We start from the raw sequence: 10,582 nt of genomic DNA on the forward strand, positions 1-10,582 counted from the left end.
TTCTTAACATGCCCACTGTGCTTAAGTTGATCTATTACTCTCCCCTTTGGAATTTTAAAATGCAGCAATCACAGCCTAAGCTCTTCTGCTGAAGTGATGAGCATGCTCACGCACACTCAGGTGCTTTTTCTGCCTTCTCCAGAATATATTTTATGTCCTCAGCCTTCACCTTACACATCTTCAAAAAACAGCAATTCTCTTTTTGTGTGTGTTATACATCCCATAGAGTAGTGCTTTTCCAGTTAAGGTGACCAGCCACAGTTTCCCATTTTAATTTCCTTCATAGCTTTTCAGTATATATTCTCTTTGCTCTAGTGCTGTCTCTCAAGAAAAATGGTGAACACAATTGCCTTCCTCCAAAGAGTGAGACTGATGAGAGTTTGTTACATGTCCCAACATAATTTCAAACCCAGAGCATTTGAGGATCAAAATTTTCTTTGGAGTGACTGCAGAAGACTTTCTATGAGGTTGGCTGTTATGATGTGCTCACTGAGATTCAGGAACCAAGTCAATATCTGAGATTTTACATATTAAGTGCTATATGTGATGTTATATAAAAATAAATTATTTGTAAAGTCTTAATAATAGTGGGACTGTGCAAACATGTTTTATGCAGAATTTATAGTGTTTCACTCATTGAATATTAATTTTGTTAGTAGTACCAAAAAAAAATCCCCAAAAATATTGAAATATAATAATAGTTTTGTACTTAATTATAGATGAAACTAACAGAATGGAAGTATGGCTCACTTACACTCAGATTTTATTTAACTTAGAATTTCTATTTGGGAATTCTTGACTTTTCATCCCTTCATTTCCGAGGTCTGAGCCCATTAAGCCTACAAAGAACCTGCCTAATAAGTTTCTCTTGCCTTTAACCTTGTTCTTTAGGATGCATTTGTCAAATCCACCTAGTTAAATTCGTCGTAACTATTGGTTTTGGACACCCCTGAATCATATAATCATTAAATAGTTTTTGTTAAGGAAACATCCTACCCAAAATCCCTGTGATACCAAGTCTGAAGCAAGCTGGATAACCGTCCTAGTCACCCAGCACCTTCCTCATCATTCACAAACTACAGCCAAACAAAGAAGTACCTGTGCCCAGGTTCTTAAGGCCAAGGCCCTGACCAGCACAGCAGCCAACCTTGCAAACCTGGAAGGCATCCAGAGGGACAGCACCAAGCAATTCCTTCCTTTGCTTCAGTAGCTTGTGCCTCTGGCTTAAATGTGCTGAGGTTTAGACAATGCCAGATTTTCTAACTGCTAAGGTGGGCGTGGGAAACACCTGGCTGGAGAGCACCACCTCCAGGCAGCACACTAGGATAGGGAATCAATCAGCTCTTCACAGGAAAAAGTTGAAGCAAAACTTTGGTTAGAAGTCGTGTCTACTGGCTAAAAACTGAAAGTAGATGTTGCTGGAAATGTATGTATCTTTTTTATGTATAAAATTTCATTCCTAAAAGTGTTGATCAGTCCTTTATTCCTGAAACCTGATAAAATCAATCCACTAAGGTTAAAGGCTGGGAATTGAACCCATCACACAAGCGTGCAATAGTGGCAAGCATCAGAGGAAACATTTGCTTATCTTCTTCCCAAGCTCCATGAAATCACTTTTGTATTCAAAACGACCATCCTCTGCAATAACACAAGGGATCATTCTCGTTGTCTCACAAGTATTTTCAGTGGCAGCAGAAACTGAGTCACATGCTCTAGCTGTGGCACAAAGGCTCTTAATGAGATCAGCATAACCATAAATTCAACCACTATTCAGGGGGTTTCAGAGAAGCAGCTTTTGAGGTGAGACAGAAGGAAGAAATCCAGGGTAGATAAGAAAAAGAAAACAAAATATATTGTCAAACTACACAATGTTTGGTTGCTTTCAGCTGCTCCCATTATTCCCTTGGCCTGATTTTAAAGTGATTTTACATAAATATCTCCAGCAGAAAAACAAATGTCAGTCAGGCATATAGAACCATTTATCTGAACAGCAGTAGAGCTTCGTTTCTAATTCTTTCAAATGAGAGAAGGAAAGCTGTCAGACACTGCCCAGCCATGGCACCACATGGGGTCTTAGCTAGAGGATTGTGATAACTGCCTGCAGCATGGTAATGCAAGCTAATTTTGGTATCCATTTAATTGCATAAAGCACTCACAAGCTCATATAAACTCTGATTGTTTTGCAAGTGCACTGAATTATGTGTAATTTTGACTGACATTGTAGTCTGGTAATATTTATCTGTGTGCTTGCCGGCTAGTAATAATTAGATTTAAATATTTACATTGAATTCTTATTGAATTTGGATATTTAAGTTCTATTATGCAGACAAATGCAGGCTGCATACTCAAGTAAAATGATACCAAGCAGAGCTTTGAGAAAACTAATTGAACATCTGCAAGTAATGTTTTAAAAGTGTGTGCTGTATGAATAACTGAGTCAGCATACTAAGAAATTAAAATCTTTTAAAGAGTCTATTTTTTTTTCTCCAGCTCAAGAGCCATATATGTGCCTAGGACACTCACATCTAGATTCTTTCCCATTTTCCGATGAATATAAGTGTCTATTTTGTTCCAGCTGGAGACCCTACCTCAGCAAGCTGTGGGATTGAAAGGAACAATTGTATTGTTCCCTTGCAGGCATGTCACCCAAAACCCCTTGCACCAATCAGCTCTATTTACCCTTCATGGATGATTTTTAGGTGACTGGATTGAGCCTCACTTCTCTTCCCAGAGAACATGCGAAATCCAGGATCAGCCTGGGGCAGTGTAATCTGTGACATTTCTCTGTCTTGATGGGGTCTCCTTTTTGCTTCAGGAAGAAAAGCACATGTGACTCTTCTGAGAACAAGTTATCTCTTCAATCCAGGTCATTTCCATTTGAAATGATACTTTGAAAAAGCCAAGCTTAGCCCTTTTCCTACCTTCTCTACTTCCCCACCTTCATGAAGAGGAAGAATTTGACACAAAAACCACCCCATTCTCCTCTTAATGACTACAGACATGACGTAGAGCAGTTGTAGGAGATAATGTGGGATGCTGCTCTATCTTTCTCCACTGTGTAAGGAAGAGCATGTCCTGTCCTCAAAGCAACTGGTTGCACCCAGCTCCTCTGCTCCCTGCAAAAGCAGAGTCCCACCAGCACAGCTTGTTTCCTACCAACACAATTTTCATTGCAAGGGTGACTCTCTGCCTTGCTCATCAGTAGCTGCTCTTGTTAAACACTTCCAACCTAACTAGATTGGTGAGTTGACAAAAAATAGGAAAGGGAAGGAAATGGAACACACTAAATTCTAGTGAAAGTCATGTGGTTTTGATTCTGTAAGTGTACCAGGTCTGGTGTGGCTTGGTTTTGTTTATACAACCCAGTGTGCTCAACGCTGCAGATTTGCCAGATATATCTAAATAACTGCTTTGTCCAAAGAAGTTGAATTAAAAAATGGAGCTATCTTTAAACTCCTTGTGCAAGGTGAGATGCTAAAGGGTAATAATATATTGTTCCATGTCTTCAAAAGCTTTCAAAGTTCCGGGTGATTGTCTGCTGAGTGATGACACTTCCCAAGGGCTGACTTCAGCCCTAGGCTCATGAGAGATCCACTTAAAATGTTTTTCTATGTTGAATTCATGCTGCTTGCTCCTGTTGGTATTGAATTAGTCACCAGAATGCGCTATTCTTCTTTTGGTCCACTGGCACAGGGCTTGGTGATGTCAATATTAATCCAAATGCCCTAGGGCAAGATTAGAGGAGCACAGACACATTTCCTTCAGCTGTTTACCTAGGAAGCAGAAAAACTCAATGAGTTTTATCATCTATCTTCAGAAGCAATGCTTGGTGACAGCAGTCAGACAAATCACTCTGAGTGTTCAGTGTCACTTTGTATTATTTAGATTTAATGCATCAATAAAGAATCTTACTTTGGAACATACATTCAAATTGCAAGTTTCAATTCAAATATAACTATGCATTCCAGAGGAACAAATGAGATATATAGATGGATAGAGCATGTCTCTGCATAGAAAGGTGTATTTTTCCCAGGAAAAAGAGGGTTCTTACTCCCTGCATCCAAAGCAGAGTTTCTGAATATGCAGGTGGATTCATTGCAGTTCACAGTCCTGTTTTTGGAACAATCCCTTTGCCCTCTGTGAAAATTAAGGCCAAGGTAATGCTGATCAGTTCTTGTTTCTGAGGAACACTGGCACACTGGTTGCTGTATACAATCTGTAAAGGGTTTTCAAATTGACAGATTTAATTTTTGCCTTTCAAGATTACTTCAGCCTTGGTTTTAATCTTGGTAAAGGGCTTTTGTCTGTATAAGGAACAAATGCAAACACAGATGCGGTCCTTTTGACCAGGGAGTTGCCAGGTATCTCAGGTTCCTTAGGAATCCTACAGTATTTGTTCTGAGGGATTTGGGAGTTTTTGTTTCTCAAAACTTCAGCCTTTGCCCCCACGAGAAGGTACTAGGAGTTAAGTTAAAAAAAAATTTAAATATATGTAACCGAATTTGAAATTCAAAAATTTGAAAAGTGCAACTGAAGCACATGTGGAAGGCTACAAATTCAGATACATGTAAATGTTGACATAAACCACCCCTAAGTAAGCACCACATAGGGTTTTAGATAGTCCTGTGAACTTGGGAGTATTGGAACTGGGAGCATGGCACTTACACTTGTGAAAAGTCTGTAGTTTCCTTCACTTTTGAAGTCATTTGACAACCAAAGCTAAGGATTTCCTGGGTGGATTAGTGGAGTGAAGATGGACAAGAATTTGCAGGATAGCTCCTTCTTTATGAATGGCACTGTTAAGATCCCTGAGCTGTAAAGAGTACGAGCAGACCCAACGTTTATGTATTCATTCCCTGTCCTACCCATCTGCATGGACAAATAGTTCCTGTTCTGCTCATCCCTGAGAATGTGAAATTATTTCTTATAGTGGTAGCCTTCAAACCTCCTCAGTCCCCCTCTGCCTCCCTCAGCTGCATCAGCTTCATGTACCTCAACCTGCTGCACACCTATTTATTTTAAAATTAAATTTCGTATCTTCCCTTTTTGTCACAGCTAATGGAAGATTTTCCCTTTTCCTTTGCTGCATCTTCCTTTGAAACACTACAATGTCTTTCTGGTACATTTCCTCCTGCACTGCAGTCTCCTGAACAAGCATATGTAGGTAAAGGTAATTTGTGTCATGCTGTAATTAGGATGAAGAAATCACTCCTTCTTTTTGTGAGAATTTTTTTGTAAAATCAAATTATCACCATAAGTAATTAATATTTTTTCCTCACTGCCTTTCTTCATACAATATCTTGCCTTTTGCTAAATTTTCTCACCGTATATGCATCCTGAAAAAAAATTGATTCAAACTATCTAAAACATAAGATCCTGTGGACAGCACATGGTATAGAACTAGTTGCTAGGTAGTATATCTGGTGATACCTCCAACAACTCAAAAAGCACTGATCAAATTCACCTGGTAAGTTGCACCAAAACTATGTGGAGAAGTAGTGTAAATTACAAATTATAAGATCCTCTTCTTAGGCAGCCCAACCAGAAAAAAAGCGACCTCAAAATAAGCCCACAACAAACCCAAAAACCTTAAAGCAGCACAAATTAATACTAGCCATACGTAACACACGTTTTGGTAACATGACATCTAAACCACAAAAAAAATAAAAGATATTTACTCCTTTCTTACTTTAAAATGTTTTAAAGCAATTCTAAAGGCTCAAAATATATATATACAAATAGGGAAAGCAAAATACTCCTTGAGCCTGCCTCGCTCTTGTATTAGACATTTATACATGTGCCAAATGTCCACTCTTCTCTGCAGTAAAAAAGATCTTTTGTCAACCCTGAGAGGATGTTGCAGAGAGGGCCTGGAACAAGGCAGCAGGGAAAGCAGGTTGAATCACTTCTTTCAGGAGACCTCAGACACAAGCACTATATATAGCTGTGCATTTCCTAACATTCAGATCAGGTCATAATCTTACTTTTGTATATGTCACTAATAAAAAGCTGAATAATTCAGTTTACAGTGGCTACCTGGGCTAGGAATAGGAGTATAACTGTATTCCAGATGCAGGATTAATTCTTGAATGTACAATGAGAACATTTGCAGTAGTGAGAATTTGGAAGCATGCAGTATTCCCACTGCCAATTTATAAAAGCATAAACTGCAGCCAAGAGCCAAAAAAGAGTCAAAACAAAAGCAGCAGAAGGAAAAAAGTTCTTGAGAAGTAAAAGAGAATGCAATCCTTTCTGAAGAGAATTTTTCCCCTGAAGAGTATTAAATTTCCCCTGTGGTTCCTCCTTACATAAAAACTGCAATTCCACCTGCAAGTCTGCAGTTCTGTGTCTGTGTTTCTCCACCAAAGATGATAACATTTGTGCCAGCAAGGGCTATACAGAGAGATTCCCAATAGATGACTCCTCCAATAACACTATATCTAACACTATTGAAGTTCAATTTGATTTGGTCAATAAAATGAAAATGAGTCCTCTGACAAACAAACTGATTTGATGCCTTTTGAGGCATTCAAGAGAAGTAAACATATCCCTCTTGGATACCTTCTTCAGAGCCCCTTATATACCCAGAGTTTCTCATGTAATCAATAATAGATGCAGGTAATATGCTGCTTTATCTCTTTTCCACAATTCGCCTATGGATACCTGCCTACAGTAGTAATCTTGATAATCACAGCTGACATTTCACTGTGTACCAAAAATCAGATGTTTTTCTAGGTGAAAAAAATAATCCCTGCCTTTCCATATGTCGGATTGTTTGATTGGTCTTTTCTGTCACTTAGTGCATGGAGAGCTTTATCTAAGATTAGCATCTTGTAAAAGGTGGTGTGCTGGTTTTACAGCCACAGAGCAATGACAAGGCCTCTGTACCAGCAGTCTGGTTTAGCAAAGGGCTTTTGTTAGGACCCCCAATGCACAGAGATCTGCTGTGCAGTTGTGACCTTACTTTTGCAAAGACTCCTCTAGTGAGTGGTTATGGATAATTTAATTCTAAACTTGCTGTCACATGTGAGCTGACACATACTTATTGTATCAGATCTGCCATTCGTATTGTGTCTGCTGAGCATGTGATATCCTCAAGTGTGCAGGGACACAGAGACTTTTTGAAGACTCAAATAACTCCCCTCAGTGGAAATTTTATGGGAGGCAACACCTGGAAAGAAGACGAAATTTCTTTTCTACCGTTTGGCTTTTGTTGTTTTGTTTTGCTTCTATCAGAAGAAATAGCATGGCTGTCCTTGATCTTAGGCTGTCCAGCGTGAGTACAGAGGCTGACTTGCTTCCCATCCGACTCTGACATTTTGGACCCAAGTTTAGTTCCTTGCAACAATTTCCTTCCTCACCATTACTCTGCACTCGGTCTTGTATTATTATCCTGCATTTTCAGGATTACCTGATTCAGACAAATTGTTTCTTGACTCACCTGAGGAACATAGAGTCCTACACAAAGAAAATTATATGGGATGTTACTGGATTTTTCCATATCATTACTGCAAATCATGGAGTCAGATAGGACAATTCCCACTTCTGCTGCTCTTAGAGCCAGTATGTTAATTCACAGGCTAGAGGATCTCTGATTGCCCACTGTCTCTGGCCCATTTATTCCTAAAAAATCCACAAGCCAATGTGAGGCAAGTGTGTAAAATTCATTTCAATAAATTTAAGCCTGTTCTCAAAAGGAAGTCAGGAATGTAATTTTGCATCCTAATTTATTTGGATGCATTTGTGTGCTTTTTCTCATCAAATAAACGGTGTCAAGCATCCGTGTAATTTACTTTAGTCACAAACTGCAGCTATTTGCAGTGACTAATATCTTGTTGCCCATCAGCTGGGCTATTACAATGCCAGATATGCTAATTACTTCCTTGAATGTGCAGTACAAAATGTGCTTGGCTTGAAACCATTCTTTAGACAAGTAAAGCACGTTGGTTTTCTTTCCTGGCAGTTTAATTGCACAACTGTCAGCTGGATCAGAGCAAACACCTTTTCTTTCCTCATCTTTCATGCCTTGGTCTGTCTTCTTGCAGTGTGCTTGCAATTGCTAAGTAGGTAAAAAAAACCAACCAAACAAGCCAAAAAAAACCCCAAAAAATGGAAAAACCTTTACAGCTTATATAGCCATGTATGTGGACTAAATAAGTATAAATATAGTTGAGTAACACAGTCTTCAAGAGAAATAAAGAAATGAGAAATCATTTAGAATAAGCCCAGTTTCTGGAAGCATTTTTGGTATGTCCATGCTATGGAGTTTACAAAGGCCATTGACATAAAAGAGAATGTTTACACAACAGAGGGAGTGCTTGATCTGCCTACATCAGGTTGCGTCCACCTGTGTGAAGGCCTTTCAGAGAACTGAAGAACTACTTTGCAAGTGAGTAGGGATGAAGGTGAACTGAATGGCTGACTGCTCAAGTGTCACCAAGAAACATCCCAAAGGCTGGAGCAGCAAGGTGGATCAGGGAAGGACATGGACAAATGTCAAACAGCGGCAGGGGACAGTCATCCTAAAAGTTCCTACTTTTTATAAGTACTATAAAATAAAGATTCCTGTGTCTAAACTAGCTAGAAATATCTAGTGTTTATCATTTTAGATGCTCAGGGTAAGATTTTTGTCTCCAAACAATGCACTTCCATGATTCTAAAATTAGTTGTGCTTTGAAAAACAGTTTTTCCTCTCCTCCCTATCTCCCTTGCTTCTCCAGGTAAAAATACGGAGTTCTCAGAGCTCAATCTTTACTTAAGGTTTCTGCTTTAGAAAACTAGCAAGGCCAAATTTTTTATCCACTTTATCTACCCCCAGGGGTACCCCTTGTCCACATGAAAACACTCTCCATTGTAGAAAATATCCAAAAAGATTTTTACTCTTTGTCTAACCCCAACAGCCTCCATCTCAACTCTGTCTGTGTGCTGATGTCCCATGACCTACTCCAGGTGGACAAGACAATCTGTCATGCTTTCCTGCTGGAAAAAAATGGTGGTGAGGGATGAAAAGATAATTGGATCTGTATTCCTTTGAAATTCCAACCGAGCATCTGTTGCCAATAAGGTCAACAGGGACATGAGATGCCAGATATCTGGAGTATGCTGGGTGTTGAAATAGCTTTGAAGGACAGCTATCTTAGATGTAATGTTAGCATAGACCCGACATCATCTCTGTCTTGTTCATGCATACCAAGAAAGGCCTTAATGTTTATCCATAAGAAAAGTACTACTTTAAATTCCATCGTTTTCTTCATTTCATTCTGCTTCTATGCTGAGATAGGAAGGACCTTTGCACTTTGTTTCTTAATAATATTAGCACCTCTGCAGCCAGACTCCCCTCTGATGTTGCTCAGATCCTCTGTACCAGCCTGTAGATGTCTTCTGAAGTGTTTCTTTGAAGTTCGTGTGACTTCCACGCACCCTGCATGCTGATAGGTTGATAGTGCACATCTTGCCTTGGGCACATCGAGTTGCCTTCAGGTAGCCAACAGCTTAACAGTGCTCTAGCAGTCTAGCATAGCCAGAAAAACTCCACAAAAGTGAAGGCACTACATAATGCTAAGGTTCAAGGGGGAGAGGGGAAGAATGGTGGGAGATGGCTTTTGTCACTGCTTTTTTGTCACACATTCAGCTGCCATGCCTTACAAACCACATGAGCAGTGGCCAGTGAGGCCACTGCAGTAGTTCAGGGTAGTTATGACCACACAGACGCGCAGCAAAAACTCAGTAAATGAAACCTGTGTCCAGCCCAGGAGCCCACATTTTAAAACCTTCCTGTTTCACCTGGAATCTTTATTTTAATGTAAAATGGTAGAAGAGCTAAAAAGGAGAAAGAAAAGATTCAAAAAGCCTCCAAAAGATTATAGGATGTGTTCCTTGTTCACTTGAAATTAATTAGACTTCAGATTTCTGTGTGTCTGTCTCATGCTCCCGAATTCCAAAAATAAAATGCTGGGTTAATAGGCACAAAAACAAGGAATAAAGAGAGAAAAGGTATTGTAGTGTGATTGCCCTGATGTATTTTGTCCTGTAAATGAACAGTTGTCAATCAGAATAAGAGAAGGTTGTTATTTCCGCTTCTGCCATTGTTAACATGTTCCAAGAAAACTTGAAGTGTGAGTCCCATGCATTCAGCGTGAGAGGTGTAATTCATTAGAGGCACATTTGGCACTTTCATTTATTACAGTGTCATCCTGGCAAGTTTCCCATTTTGTACTTTCAAAAAGGTGATTGTCAGATACAGAAAAAGAAAGAATAAGCTCCAGCTAATTGACTGTTCACAGCCAAATAGTTGGCTTGACTATAATTCACTGGAAAAGGTAAGAAATAAACTTGCACGAATATAACTTCTAAAGTTCTGCAGAGGGCTGATCGGTGCAGAACTGAAGTTTTGTGTTTACATGAAGGCTAATGTCTCAGAAAAAGCCAGTCACTGCACCAGTGAGTCAGTGGTGAGCTAAGCCAGCACTGTGTGAATTTGGGACCAATGCATTGCCATATGTGTCAAAAAAAGTCCTTCATTGCATCCAAGTGCTGCTCAAGTGTAAAATTCTGGGAGTCAATTCTGCTCATCTTTGTTTGC

The sequence above is a fragment of the Corvus moneduloides genome, chromosome 4 (assembly GCF_009650955.1).
Source record: "Corvus moneduloides isolate bCorMon1 chromosome 4, bCorMon1.pri, whole genome shotgun sequence".
NCBI lineage: Eukaryota > Metazoa > Chordata > Aves > Passeriformes > Corvidae > Corvus > Corvus moneduloides.